Source organism: Leptonotus elevatus, chromosome 17, assembly GCF_054856555.1.
Source record: "Leptonotus elevatus isolate MCC_2025b chromosome 17, RoL_Lele_1.0, whole genome shotgun sequence".
Taxonomy (NCBI): Eukaryota; Metazoa; Chordata; class Actinopteri; order Syngnathiformes; family Syngnathidae; genus Leptonotus; species Leptonotus elevatus.
This window is the reverse complement of record NC_141255.1, coordinates 16,044,211-16,058,172: the sequence shown is the minus strand read 5'-3', so window position 1 is coordinate 16,058,172 and position 13,962 is coordinate 16,044,211. Positions and strand designations below refer to the sequence as shown.

General features: G+C 37.3%; 1 long non-coding RNA gene across 1 annotated transcript; it reads left to right on the top strand.

Moving 5' to 3' along the window:
* The first annotated feature begins 1,625 nt into the window (after positions 1 to 1,625).
* LOC147160185 (uncharacterized) lies at positions 1,626 to 6,254 on the top strand. Its single transcript, XR_015090512.1, has 3 exons — positions 1,626 to 1,833; positions 2,096 to 2,225; positions 5,908 to 6,254. It is a non-coding gene; the product is annotated as an uncharacterized LOC147160185 (long non-coding RNA).
* Positions 6,255 to 13,962: the final 7,708 nt, after the last annotated feature.

Sequence of the window (13,962 nt, the reverse complement as noted above, 5' to 3'; positions counted from 1 at the left end):
TATTATTTTTTTAACCTCTATTTTACCAGGAACGGTGCCATTGAGGTACAATAACTTGGCAAACTTGGCAAAGACGGGTGGCAGAAAATTGCACAATAGACATGAGAGACACAACAAAGGCCGCACACATACAACCATACCACAATTGACACACTCCACATAGTAGAGTAGTAGACATTACACAGGCACGCTAATATAACAGACAAAAAAAGGCCCCATCAATTAAAAAAGAAAAGGAAAGTAGAACTTAATTAAAAAACACACTGCACGCTAACAAAAATATTTAGCCTCAACAAAAAATAAATAAATCAACGAAACAGCTTCCATTAGTCTTTCTAAGTTGTGACAACTTATTTGAATGGTGTTGAACCAACAAACAATATTACTTTGGATGAAATAACTTTTCCTCTTCAGTAAAAGATGATCAAGTACTGTTTACTTAATATCTGTTATCATAAGGACACATTTTTAAGTTGGCAACTCAAAACATGCATTACAACAACTGAATTTTCCACTTGGAAGTAGGCTAAGCTACTTTAGCTTTGAAGCATATGCTAGGCTACTTTATCTCCTTGTATTAATTATGAGTAATTATCGTTACACATTGTCACGTGACTTTCTCCAGACAAGCAATCAAACTGCATTTGTAATTAAAACACATTTTGCATTAATTAATTTATAAGACACTTAGATTTCTAAGACAGTTGAGATTTTAAACACAGAGGCACATTGCAATTCTCAGCCTGTAGGATGTAGTAGTAAGTGAAAATTGACAACACTTAACTAAACAGCAGACACTTTTAAGTAACGGTGCGACCCTCACACGTGTGTTTTAATGTAAAACTAACGAATAATAAAATAATACAATATAAATAAAAAATCCCCTGATTCCTAACACTACAGTAATCATTAAATCACTACGCAAATACAAACAGAAAGGAAAATCTGGTATTTACAGCTTGAACGTGGTGAAAGGCATTGTGGGAGTATTCAAATTACAATTGAGTCAAAGTTGAGAAAATAAAGTTATCAAGCTAAGTTTATGAAGTTATTCCAACTTGAATTGGGTTTTGAGCCAACCAACTGAGAATTTTGAGTGTACTTGACATGCGAAATCAAGTTGATGTAATTACCATCATTATTATTTAATCTCAACTCATAAAATAGTGTTAGCAACTTATAAAGTGTATCTAAATCAATTAATTGCATTTTTAAACTTGCAATTATGTATTAAATCAAGTTGCGTTAACAGATCCTTAGTGTTAGTTTTTAGTGTGTGGGGGTGGGGGGTTAACAACAAGAATAGAAAATGAAAAATAATGGGATGTCCTTCATACTGGAAAATCATCCAATTTTTGTTTTTTTGATTTAGCTACTATCTTTTCAACAAATTAGATCCAGTGTGGGGGTAAAAGCATACAATTGTGAGGGGGAAAAAGTGACACTGGATCATGGGTGAGCTCCAGCCCATCCCAGCTGAATTTTTGTCACTAGTCATTTACAAGGCACATATCAGAAAACAACTCTTCCAACTAACAAATTCTACATTCTAATCATTTAGAGTTTCGGATTAACCTTAGATGACACACGTCTATTATCTTTACATGTTCAGATGTCGTCTTTTGGGACATTACGCAACATGGCAGGCAAGTGGTGCAGATTTTGGAGCTTGCGGCATCCATGGATGAGAATCTGACTCCTCTCAAGTTGGTGGAGGCCTAGATGGGGAAGGGCACGCCCCTCCAAGCACAGGAAGCTAACGGAGACCACCACACGGGCTCAACCGCAAGCTGAGGACGTGATTGTCTACCTGCTGCTCCAAGCATACCTCAGGTTACTTTCTAATTTGGGGCATAGCAATGAATGACTTCCAATTTGGAAAATTTTCACATTCTGGAATGAATTTTAGCACATGCAATGTGCTTTGCTGCCATTTTGAAGCTTCTGAATGGTTCTTAATAATTCTTATTCCACGAACGTAATGTTAATCAGAGCACCAGTGCTGGCACTTGGGATGAATTATTGCTTTAAAAAAGCTTCCGTTTCATTCCCCATTATTTTCTAATCTGTGTTTTGCTTGTTTGCTCTCCTTTAGAGAGGGATTCAGTTTCACTCCATGCGCCACCTACTTCAACTTCATGCTGGGCCGCAAAGCTCCCCTGCTGAAGAGCCAAAATCACACGCTGAACATGAAAGTGCGCACGGCATATTTGCACTCTTCATTGGTGAGTTGACTTTGAATTGTTGCTTCCTATTTGCTCATTTATCTGATTTGCTTTGGAGCTTTTCTGAACACTTGTGAATTTTTCTGCAAAATCAGTCCAAGAAATCGACAAATTACTTTATAAAAAAGGTAATATTGTCAGTACTAGTGTTAACTTGATCTGACATTTTAAAATGTAGTCACAGTTTTAGTCCCGTTGCAATCTCGCATGTTAGTTTTTTAATCATTGTTAGTCAACCTGTTTTTATTTAGTCCACTTTTAGTCGACTATGAATCTAGCATTTTAGTATTAATTTTAGTCCAAGAAAACATAATTTTATTCGTCTAGTTTTAGTCAACAAAAACTGTCAACATTTCAGTCTCGTTTTAGTCAGGACAATCATTTTACCGCTGTGTATTTTTTGTTGTTGTCAGCAAATGATGTCGAACATTTTGGATCTAAAACTATTTCACATAAAATGTTCTCTCATCTGTTTGGTGAAAAATAACTTCTCACACAATTACAGTGGCTACTATGGCTCCATGCTACAAGCTAGTAAGTTAGCCAGCATTAGTTAGCGGTCGGATTAACATTCTTGTTGGAACGTTCTAGCCGTTGGATTCATGTTATGTTACTATAACCGCTTCACCGTGAATCCACCTCCTGTCTGTCCCATGCGTTTGTGCATGTTGCATTCGCTCGCTGCAAATTCGAAAGGGGGCGGTGTCACTTTGCGTCACATGCAGGCTTGGGGAGTAACGGAATACATGTACCGCCGTTACGTAATCAGATTGCAATTTTTTAAAAACTGTATTACATTGCAGTTACAGGAAAAAACATGTAATCAGATTACAGGTACATTTATTAAAAATTATCTATCTATCTATCTAATATTATGGTACTTGGATTATGTTACTAACTACATTTGTTAGCAGGTAACTTGTAACTGTAATGGATTACATTTTAAAAGTAACCCTCCCAACCCTGGTTACATGACAGCGTCACAGTGACGGATTAGCAGAGACGGGATTTTACAAAGTTATATCATTTTCGTCTGGTCTTTGTTTAAGTATGAACTAAAACGTCCATAGATTTTAGTCCAGTTTTGTTAAGTAAAGTCTCGTAAGTAAATTTTCGTCTCGTCTTCATTAGTCGACGGAAATGCATATTGATTTAGTCCCAGTTTTTGTTTATAAATGTGGATTTTAGTCGAATCTTGTCTAATTTTCGTCTGGTGAAAAAAAGTGTGTTGTTGACGAAAATATTTTGATTTAATTTTCGTTAACGAAATTAACATTAAACAGTAGTACTGTACATGGACCCACATTTTTTTACACAACAATTTTAATCATGAAAGCGCAACAGCAGCACATGCAAATCTTCAGAATCCCATTTTATGTCTTTATTAACAGTATTAATGTTTTTCCTCCTACAATCTGCATTATCTGACACGAGTTGTTTATCACTTTGGGATTTTATGAACTAAATAATTTAAGATGGTCAAACATTTTGCACTTGATGTCAGGCTCTGATTGTCATGCTCCTCTTAACCTTTTTAGTCTACTGTGTTTGTGATTACAAGTTAGTTAGTTAGTTAGTTAATTGACATGTGACATCAATCGTGTATAAAACCATTGTAGTTCATGTAGATTATTATTATTAATCACCACCTGGTTATAAATTAATACTGCATTTATCGCATTCCACGCAGGGTCGAAAATATATACAGACTCGGACAGTGACTTAGTTATATTAATATCATATTATAATATTTATAATCATATTTTATTAAAAGATCATGGAACAGTGGTTCTTAACCTGGGTTCAACTGAACCCCAGGGCTTGGTGAGTCAGTCTCAGAAATTAAGCAGATGTCAAGACACTAGGGATGGAACGGTTCACAAATTCCACGGTTCGGTTCGGTTCAGTTTTTGGTTTTGTGCTCACGGTTTCGGTTTAGCTCGGTATGCAGTTTTAGAAAAAATGATTATGTCTTGGAGTAAAAAGTGAAAGTGTATATTATTCACAGCTAATTATTATAATTATTTTGACTGTATTATCATTTAAATTATTATTATTATATTTATGCCAGTGGCAGGCATAACAAATAACTGCTCTTCAATTGGATGGCAAAAGGTAAAACCAACCTGTTTGTATATATATATATATATATATATATATATATATATATATATATATATATATATATATATATATATATATATATATATATATATATATATATATATATATATATATATATATAACAGCAACATATTTCACACTAACTAGCAGTACATTTGTGACTGAGACAAGATCATTATTTCAGTATGCAAACTTTTTTTTACATTTTTGTTTGCTGGTTTACCGTGATGTTTTTCTTATGCAAAATAAGTGCCACATGTTGAAATAACAACTCTCAGATCAAATTACAATTATACTATTATAATTATAAGATGAAATTATAAATTTAAAAAAAAGGCTTATTTGATGGACATAATTCATATCGAATAGGGATAGAGTAATGTTTATCTCATGTATTGTTTTTTTCTCGCTACATGACGTGTGAATGAGCTCAGCTCATATTAGTATGCCAGTCATCTCTTCATTCACGTTCTTAGCACCACCACACTGGATTCCAAATGAAATGGACAAGATGTGCTTTAATTGCAGACTTTAACGTTTATTATGAGGAGATTTACAATACGATCAACATTTGCCTCCGAGGGCACCAATTCGACGTGTCAAGTCTGAAAGCGTCTGGGTGTATTCGGCGGGAGGCCTACGGTCGTCGGCTAGCAACGTGCTACTCTAGCATTGAATATCCTCGGGTGAAACCAAGCGCCCTCGTCCCGTTTGAAACGAAACACCTCAGTCATGAACGTAGCGATTTCCGGCCAGTTGTAATTCCGACGTCCGTTTCATGTACCAGACATTCTTGGCAGCGATGTCTTATGACGCTAACGGTGGTAGCCGACTAGCGTCATTATGAAACCCGAGACTTGAGAAGCCTAGAAGGCTGTACCTGCCCTGCTGCAAAATGATTGGCTGTCGCGTCGCTGGAAGGATATGACGCACATGCTATGAGGTGCTGCCGTAACCATGGATGCCACTGTAACTATGGACGGCGCCATATTGGCTTAGCAGCGGTCATGAGGGGGGGAAAAAAGAGTTGCGTGAAAGGACCGAACGGAGCACACACGGACCGAACCGAAACTATTTAACCGGTCGACTTTAACGGTTTTCAAAAAAAGTTCCAGCCCTACAAGACATGCACCCTACTTGGCTGCAGGTAATCACGCTTATTGCTTGACCTATCTGTGCTGCACGGAATTTGGTGCGCTCAGTAGTCGACTTGTGGCTGATGTGATGGTACGCCGTGATATGTCTTTACTATTGTAGTCCTCATGCTAACTATGTCGAACAATATAAAAAGTTGTCAGACGAATATGTGCATTGTGAATTCACATGTATAACGGAACGTATGGTGTTCCACCGGGTTCAATTCTGTGGCCTCTGCTGTTTTCATTGTATCTGCTTCTATTTAACTCATAAACAAATATTTTGGAATGCTTTTTTAATCCATCATGCTCAGTTTAGCAATCATCCTTGTATGCAAGTCATTTTTTCGTTCTGTCTTTCATGCAATAAGCACAATTTCTTGATACCATTTCCACACTGACACTGGTTTTCATTATGACAGGATGTACCAGCTCGTTGTGAGGATAAGGTCTTTCACTCCTTTTGTAACGGAAAGCAGCTGTCTCCCCCAATCCAAGCAGAAACAATTTTAAGTAAGGAAAGCGGACAAATGTGCTGGTGGAGTTGACATTGTGTAGTTGAAGTCAATGTTGTAACAAATACACCAGCTAAGTCTTGTTCAAAACGTAAATCCAACACCCCTTAAAGAGCACTAAAGAAACCCCTGCACGCAAATGCAACAACATCCTCGTCTAAAGTTGCTGAGCCACAAACGTGCACAGTCCCCAGCTCTCCATCGCAGGCGTCTTTTATTTCCCAAACTGCAGCCGAGGGATTGTGCGACCTGCGCAACTGCTACAGGAACAACTTCGGAGAATAAACGACATCTCCCATGAGTATCTGGGGCAGCCCAGTCAGTCGGGGCTGCTGTCTTGTATCAGGGAGCCTTTCAAGTCCCTGCGACTGCCCCGCAGGAGGACCATCAGCCAGACGGCCCAAAGCGTGTCAGCGGTCGCAGGCGGCTGCTCCGCCGCTGACCATGACATCATTTTTTTCTCTTGCAGTCAAATTGTAAAGCACTCAGCTATGTCTGAACTTAGTTTGCAAGATAATAAATGCAATGCTGAATTTGAATCACAGAAGTGTATTTTGTTGGATGTGTAAAAACATACGGTACAAAAGAAAACTTTGAAATCGCAATCGCCAATGAAAGTTGGTTGTGATGGGAGTAAAATGATCCAATTTTATAGTCTCCATCAGAAGTCTTGCAGCAACTTTTTGTACTAACTGCAATACTGCTGTCCCCATCGTATATTTTTAGAATCAATTATCGATTATTTAATCGATTAATTGACTAATCAGATTAATTTGCATTTTGCATTAAAATGTATTACAAAAGCATCCCCCCCCCTGAATACTGTTTAATAACCAGTCATTGGTGTTTATTTCGTACTTCGTATTCGTATAATGATGAAAATAAATAAATAACTGTTTTGGTTATTGTTCTCCAAAGTAAAAACAGATGTTTGCAAATGTTTTATTTTGATTAAACAGAAGATAATCAACCTTCTTTCAAGAAGGACTACAGAAATCAGTAAACAATTACTGTCGATATGCTGAAATCAAAGGTTTTGGACAATTTTTTATAAAAAAAATGGATTTAAACAATTACTCGATTATTAAAATAGTTGTCAATTAATTTAGTAATTGATTACTTGTCAAAAAAATCTATTAATTTTGACAGCTTTAAACTGCAATGTTAGCAAGCAGAAAAGCATGTACATTGGGACAACGAGAGGGCTGAGTACAGATCTCTGCGGGACTTCGCAGGGGTCGTTACAATACTCAGAGGTCACCTCCAGCTGGATAATCGTCCTCTCCTCGCCCTTCTTGACTTGTGATTGTTTTGAACATAATCATACTTCAAACATTGCCAGTACGTTTCATTCGATAGCTGCAGTTTGGCCTCCGGAACAAATGATTCCAAATGTGAGCTCCATAATTTTGACAAACGACCAAATCAAAGTTGGACCGATGTCATGGAACAGATTGTATTTTACACCTGATATGAGATGCAATAACTAAGTCATGCACAGACGCACAATCTAGTCATGTTAAAAGGCCTGCGAGGTTTTATCCTCATACTGTCGAATGGATTTGAAAGCCTCACATGCAGCTTCAGTCACCCGCTCTTTTCACGGTCTGACCTCTGGCCGGCGTGTACGTCTCCAGTGACGGAGCTTTCATCACTCCAAATGGAATATTCATTTGAAATATGGAATACGTCCACGACCATGTGCCACATATCAAATAAGCAGATCCAGAGACAGTGGGGAGAAAGTGATACTCAATTCAAAAGGATGGGAGAGTGATAGAAGGGGGTAATAGAAGTTGGAACAGAAAAATACTTTGTATTATTCATATATGCGTATAGCATGTTGTGGTATCCTGCGATTGGCTGGCAACCAGTTCAGGGTGTACCCCGCCTACTGCCCGAAGCCAGCTGTGATAGGCTCCAGCAGCCCCAGCAACCCTTGTGAGGACAAGCGGTTAAGAAAATGGATGGATGGATGGATGTTGTGGTATCAAAAATATAGAAATAAAAAGCATGCAGCACTGTGAATAACTGATCTTACGGATTAGACTTTATTTCCCCCTCCCTGTCCTCAAGCATCATTGAATATTCATTGAAATCGTCTTCCTTTGCTGCATGTTTGCATTTTATTCTATATTTTGATCCCAAAAATAATAAAGACAGCAGCAAAAAAAACAACAATCTAACTCAAGTTACACCTTGTCAAGGGCACCTCAATAGTCAGAAAGCAGACTGTTGTTTTTATGTTTTAATCTTTTTTCTTATTTATTTATGGCCACTGTGGGACTCAAAGCCTCCATTACCAAAGCCCCATCCATCCATTAAACAATCCTTATGTACCAGGCCTTAGAGATGCAGGGTTAAGAAGCTTGCTCATCCTGGAGGGGCTCAAAATGCACCATTTGTAACTGGCGAGGGATGGGCACCATGAAGGATTATTTGATTGTTGATTTTTAGCAATTGAGGAGAGCCCCCCCCCCCTTTTTTTTTTACACATACTGTATATTATAAACATGAAATTACATCACACCTGGTTAGTTCTTCATTCTAGGCATGGCGGAAATTAAGATTATTTTTTTTGTTTAAAAATAAAAAAATTAAAAAAATTAAAAGTAAAAAAATTTTTTTTCTTGTTTGTTTTTATTTAAAACCTCACCCCAAAAGAAGGAAATGAAGAGACATGTTTTTTTTGGGGGGGGGGGGGGTTGCTTTAAAATCTCACCCCCCAAAAAAGGAAATGTAGAGACATGTGTTCAGGAAAGCAGGTGCTGCATGGCTGCTTGTGCAACACACACAAGCAAAGAATCAGGAGATTAAAAAAATCAACCTTGTAATGGCTGAAAATTTGAATGCAGCTGAATTATGCATTGCAAAGAGGCTTCATGTCAGTAGGAGGGAACACAAGTCCTCAGCTTGATGCCATTCTTTCTTCTTGAGTTGAAAGTGGAGTGTGCGGAGCTCGTCGTCTTGCTTTTGGCCAGGAAGACAAACATTTTTTTTAGATTCACTAGTTGAAGTGTTGAATAAAAAATAAAAAAATCAGTGCAAATTCTGTAAATCGCACAAAAATAGCGTATGTTAAAAAAGTCACACTTATAGTTAATAGTTTTCAGTTAATTGTTATTCATTTGCAGGGCAGGTTTGTTGATGTTTCATCTCTTCAAGAAATGTTTTGTTTTTAGTTGAGTTTAGGGCTGTCACGTAAATATTTTTTAGAATCCATATTTCTTTGGATGATCCCGTTTTACATGAGCTACTTCCTCTCCTTCATTCTGATTCAGATTGCATCCGTCCTCTTCCTTCCTCTCCCATTTTAAGATGATTGCATAGCGCACGGCGAGGAGCGCACATGAGCAGGAGGCCTCAAAAGCAGAATTAGTGTATTCATTACTGAGGATCTGCAATCATTATGCCTGCCCCACCCTGCAGTGACGAGCTCCCGAAAAGTAACCGCTTCTTCCTTTTATAGTCAAGGGGGGTAAGCTGCTTCTCATCATCAGCCTCCACTTGATGAATTCCTTCAAAAACCGTAGCAACAATTCATCCAAAGATCCTCAAGTTCATGTTTCATTTTGTGGTCCATTATTCTTTGGATGGATTCCTGTGATCAAATATTTTTCTTTGCTGTTAGGAACCATCCTCAGATGGCTTTGATTGACACAAAATGCATTTTGTTATAGGTGAGAGGCCGTTTTAAGTGCTGCTGGATTGGTTAGCAACTTAAAAGCTCCGCAGTAAACTAATATATCATCGCTCTTATGTGAAAAACTACGACGACGTATTAGGGTATTTTTTAGAGGGTGGTGGCAAATTTGCGAGAAAAAAACTCATAAGTTTGCGACTTAAAAAAATTGCCAATTTTCGACTTTATAAAGTGGCAGATTTGCAAGAAAAAAACTCAGAAACTTACAAGAACTACACATAGCGTAGCTATAGTCTAATGTGAGTATTTGATGGTGGTTAATGGTAGTGATGGGAAAATGAAGCTTCATGAAGCACTTGTAATATTTTTTGACTCCTCTAGATGCCACTATTGGTTGAAAGATGCAGTGGAAATGTAATCAATTTCCTTTGCACTAGCCTTTATATTTAAACCAAGAGCACCATCTTGGGGAGTCAAAAAATATCACAAGTGCTTCATGAAGCTTCATTTTCCCATCACTAGTTAATGGGACACTTTATAAAATGAAAAGGCAGGATGGAGACAGATTCATTCTTAATTTAAACTTTACTCAGCTAGAGCGACAACACTTCATGATCCTCTATCAGCTGACTCAACATTAACCAATCAGGAGCTAGCATACTTGAGGTAAATGCAAGTGAAAGACGCAGCGCAGCAGATTCGACACATCAACTTAGAGACTTGAATGAATGAATGTGTAAATAATAATTCTGGAAACATAGATGTACAAGTAAATATTTATTTTAACAAATTAACTAAAATGCTTGATCTTCAGGGTGTGGACCTTCGCAAAGCGAGGCGTCAATGTCGCTGGCCGTACCCAACGCTTCAAAGAGCGAATGCTTAACATCATATGGTTAAAGCCATTACTATCTCCTTATTTGAAAACCCGACCAAAAAGTATTGGCACAAACATCCGACTAGTACGCAAGGTGTTTTTTTCTCTCGCAAATTTGCCACCCTTATAAACTCACAAATATGGCAAAACTTGCGAGCTTTTTTCTCGGAATATTGGCCCCGCCCTCTAAAAAAAACATTTTTATACGTGACCCTAATACGCCGTCATAAAAAACACTTATGTCCTTTTTTCTCCTTTTATTTTTTTTAATTTTTTAATTTTTTGAATGTCTGCATTCAGTTTCATCCCGAAAAACAAATGGACATAAGGGTTTTTCACATAGCAGCGATTATATACACAATATATATATATATATATATATATATATATATATATATATATATATATATATATATATACACAACAATATATATATATATAATTGGAATAATGCAAGCAGACGGTCTGTCAAAGGGCATTTGAATTGAACTACTGAATCTTAAATATCTGCCTTCAGGCAAGGAAGGGAAGTGTAGGACCATTGAGAGCCATTTATGTGCTGACAGATTGGCAAAATGATTTGTAGTGTGACTGACCAGAGCGGAAAATGTGAAAATGATTTGTCTTTCTTGGAAATAAAGAATTTTTGAGAGGGCACTTTAGCTTTAAAAGTGCAGATATACTACTTTCCATACATTGAAGAAAAAAAAGGCCTGCCTACTTTACTGTATATTGGTACATCACTAGTGTGTTATTATCCTCTTCCTGTTGCATTGTCAAGGTAATATAAAGTGAGAAGAATATATTTAGTGGACAGTTGATAGAATCTAATCCCCCATTTAAGTGAACTGACTGTAATCCTTTTGCACAGAGCTGGAGAGGCTCCCCTTTACTTCTTGGTACATACAAAATAATGTTGCACACCTTTTTCAATTTGCATGCTGGATACTGTGAACCAGGGCTACAAATTTTGGTGGGGCTCGGTCGCGTGCTGCACTTTGCGGCGGGTGACCAGCTGGCAGGAGTTTCAGTATCTCATCCTGCACAGTGCCAGTCTTAATCACAGATCTCTCTATACTGCTCACACACAAAGCAGCTTTTGCAGAGGCACCACCCAGCAGTCGGATTACTGTGGACCCCTGCTGGGGTGTTGATCTGTCTTGTTTGTGTGTTTGAGTGACAGAGAGCCAAGAAACAACACCGTCGAATGCATTTGAAAAGTCGCAATTTACAACATTCAGGATTTCAAAATGACTGCAAATTGTTGCAGTTGTTCTCTAACATTGGTACTTATCATGGGTTCGGTGAGTCGGTCTCAGGGGTTCGACTGAGGTCACGACACACACCCGACTCAAATGATTGGCACTGATGTGATTGGCTGCATTGCTTGTCCTATCTGTGCAATATGAATCTGCATGTATAATGGTACGTTTGGCGTTCCGCAAGGTTCAATTCTAGGACCGCTGCTGTTTTCATCTTAAGAAAATAGCAGCGGTTGTTTTCAAGTGTTGTGTAAATCTCGAGTTGAGTTGAGTGATGGGAGTCTTGTCACATAAACAAACACATAAACGGAATAAGGTTGTTGGCTTTAAGAATGCCAAATATGTCATGAGGTTACCATGTCTGTCAAACTCCTGACCAGAGCCTTGTTGCAACATTCAATGCTAACTTAACTAAGATGGTTGGAACCCAGTGGGATTTGGCAGGCTTTCAGTTTATTGCATAATGTTGTTTACCAAGCTCATCTATTTTGCTTGGGTAGCTTTTGGAGAAAGAAGTAGCACTAGAGTGATGATCAACATGTTGGGTTGAATATTTGTATTCGTAAAAGTTATGCTTACCTCCACTTGAGTTGTCGTCAATAAAAGACAAGAGAGTTTGTAATCAAACGCGACGCTTTAATTGCTATGAAGTATTCCTACACATATTGATAGATAAAAATATACTGACACTTAAAAAAAAGTCTACATGCAAAATGTGATGACTGCAAGCCACTGTAATGTTACCTAACGATTAGTGTGCTTTGTTCTGTTCTGCGTCTTGAACACAAAGTTCAAATTTACCATTATCACGAGGAGCAAAAGAAACAATGGGCCGTATTCATCACTAGTTTGGGAAAAAACTTGTTTTTCAGTCCTACTAACACAATGTTTGGGAAGAATGCAACTAGTGCAAATTATGTCATGAATAGATTTAAATGATCATTTAGAACTTCACCAAGTGCATCATTTCACATTGTGACTTTTGTTATGTCATTAATATTACTTAGAAACTCAATTTTGAAAAACTCCACTAGAGCTGCATATTAATCGATCCAATTGATCAACATCCACATCCAGTACTTTTATAATGTGATGAATAACATTAAAATAAGTGACTAGTTACCATATCATGCAATCTTTTTTGAACCGACTGTGCAAAATGCTATGAAATGCCCTCCTGTGGCTTGATTGTCAACACAGTGCTACCGGTATATGATGCAAGATCAATAATGGAGGAAGGGAAAGATTGTAAAATATGCTGTCCTCTGACTGACAGCTCTTTCAAAATGAGCCACTCATTACTGAGTATTAGCTCCGTCATTAGCCTGCATTAGGGCTGAAAGAGAGGATTGAGGATTAGCTAGGTCTGCTACCAGCTGGAGATATGCTTCAACCTGAACGGAATGATCTAGGACCGTCTGACATGTTAAAATAATAATAATAATAATCACACAAATACAGGAAATACAAATGAAAAAGGTTCTCTTGAGTTGGCTGTCAGTACTATAAATGTGGCATTTCCTTTAAAGATATAGAATATCTATCCAATAAAAGAAGATTTGATATGTATTTTGATATATTTCAAAGTGGAACAATTTGATTAAGTTCGGCTCGATACAATTGCATAAAAAATTAAAATCAAAAATGATTACAAAAACGACCCCTCACACCTACTAAAAGTAACTGAAATAAACTACAATAGTACTCTATGCTCTGTAAAAGTCTCATCTGGTTTATAATTTTTGGTTAATCAAAAACAAAACCAGCAACAGCACAAACAACCAAGTACAACAGACAAAAAGTCAATTAAAACTGTATATAGATATTCATACAATATAAAATTATTAAATTAAATGAAAATATAAATACAATTAATAATAAAGCAAATATTTTAATGATGTCACTAAACAGAGGTACCTGAAATGAAGTCACAAAATGGTTTTAAATGGATTGGCTCATTTAGCCATTTCAGCTGTAAGAAGTTACTATTTTGCCTCTAATTGATTTGATAACTATCCTTTTCAAAACACATTTGACCGAACTTTCTTGGTTTGGTCATGTGATGTTTGCAAACTGAGCCATGATTGGTCGTTACCTGAGCTCTGTGATGTAATTTTCAGTTGACAGCAAGTCGCAAAATTCTTGCTAAATTAGTCAAGTATACCTTTAAATAAAGTTGA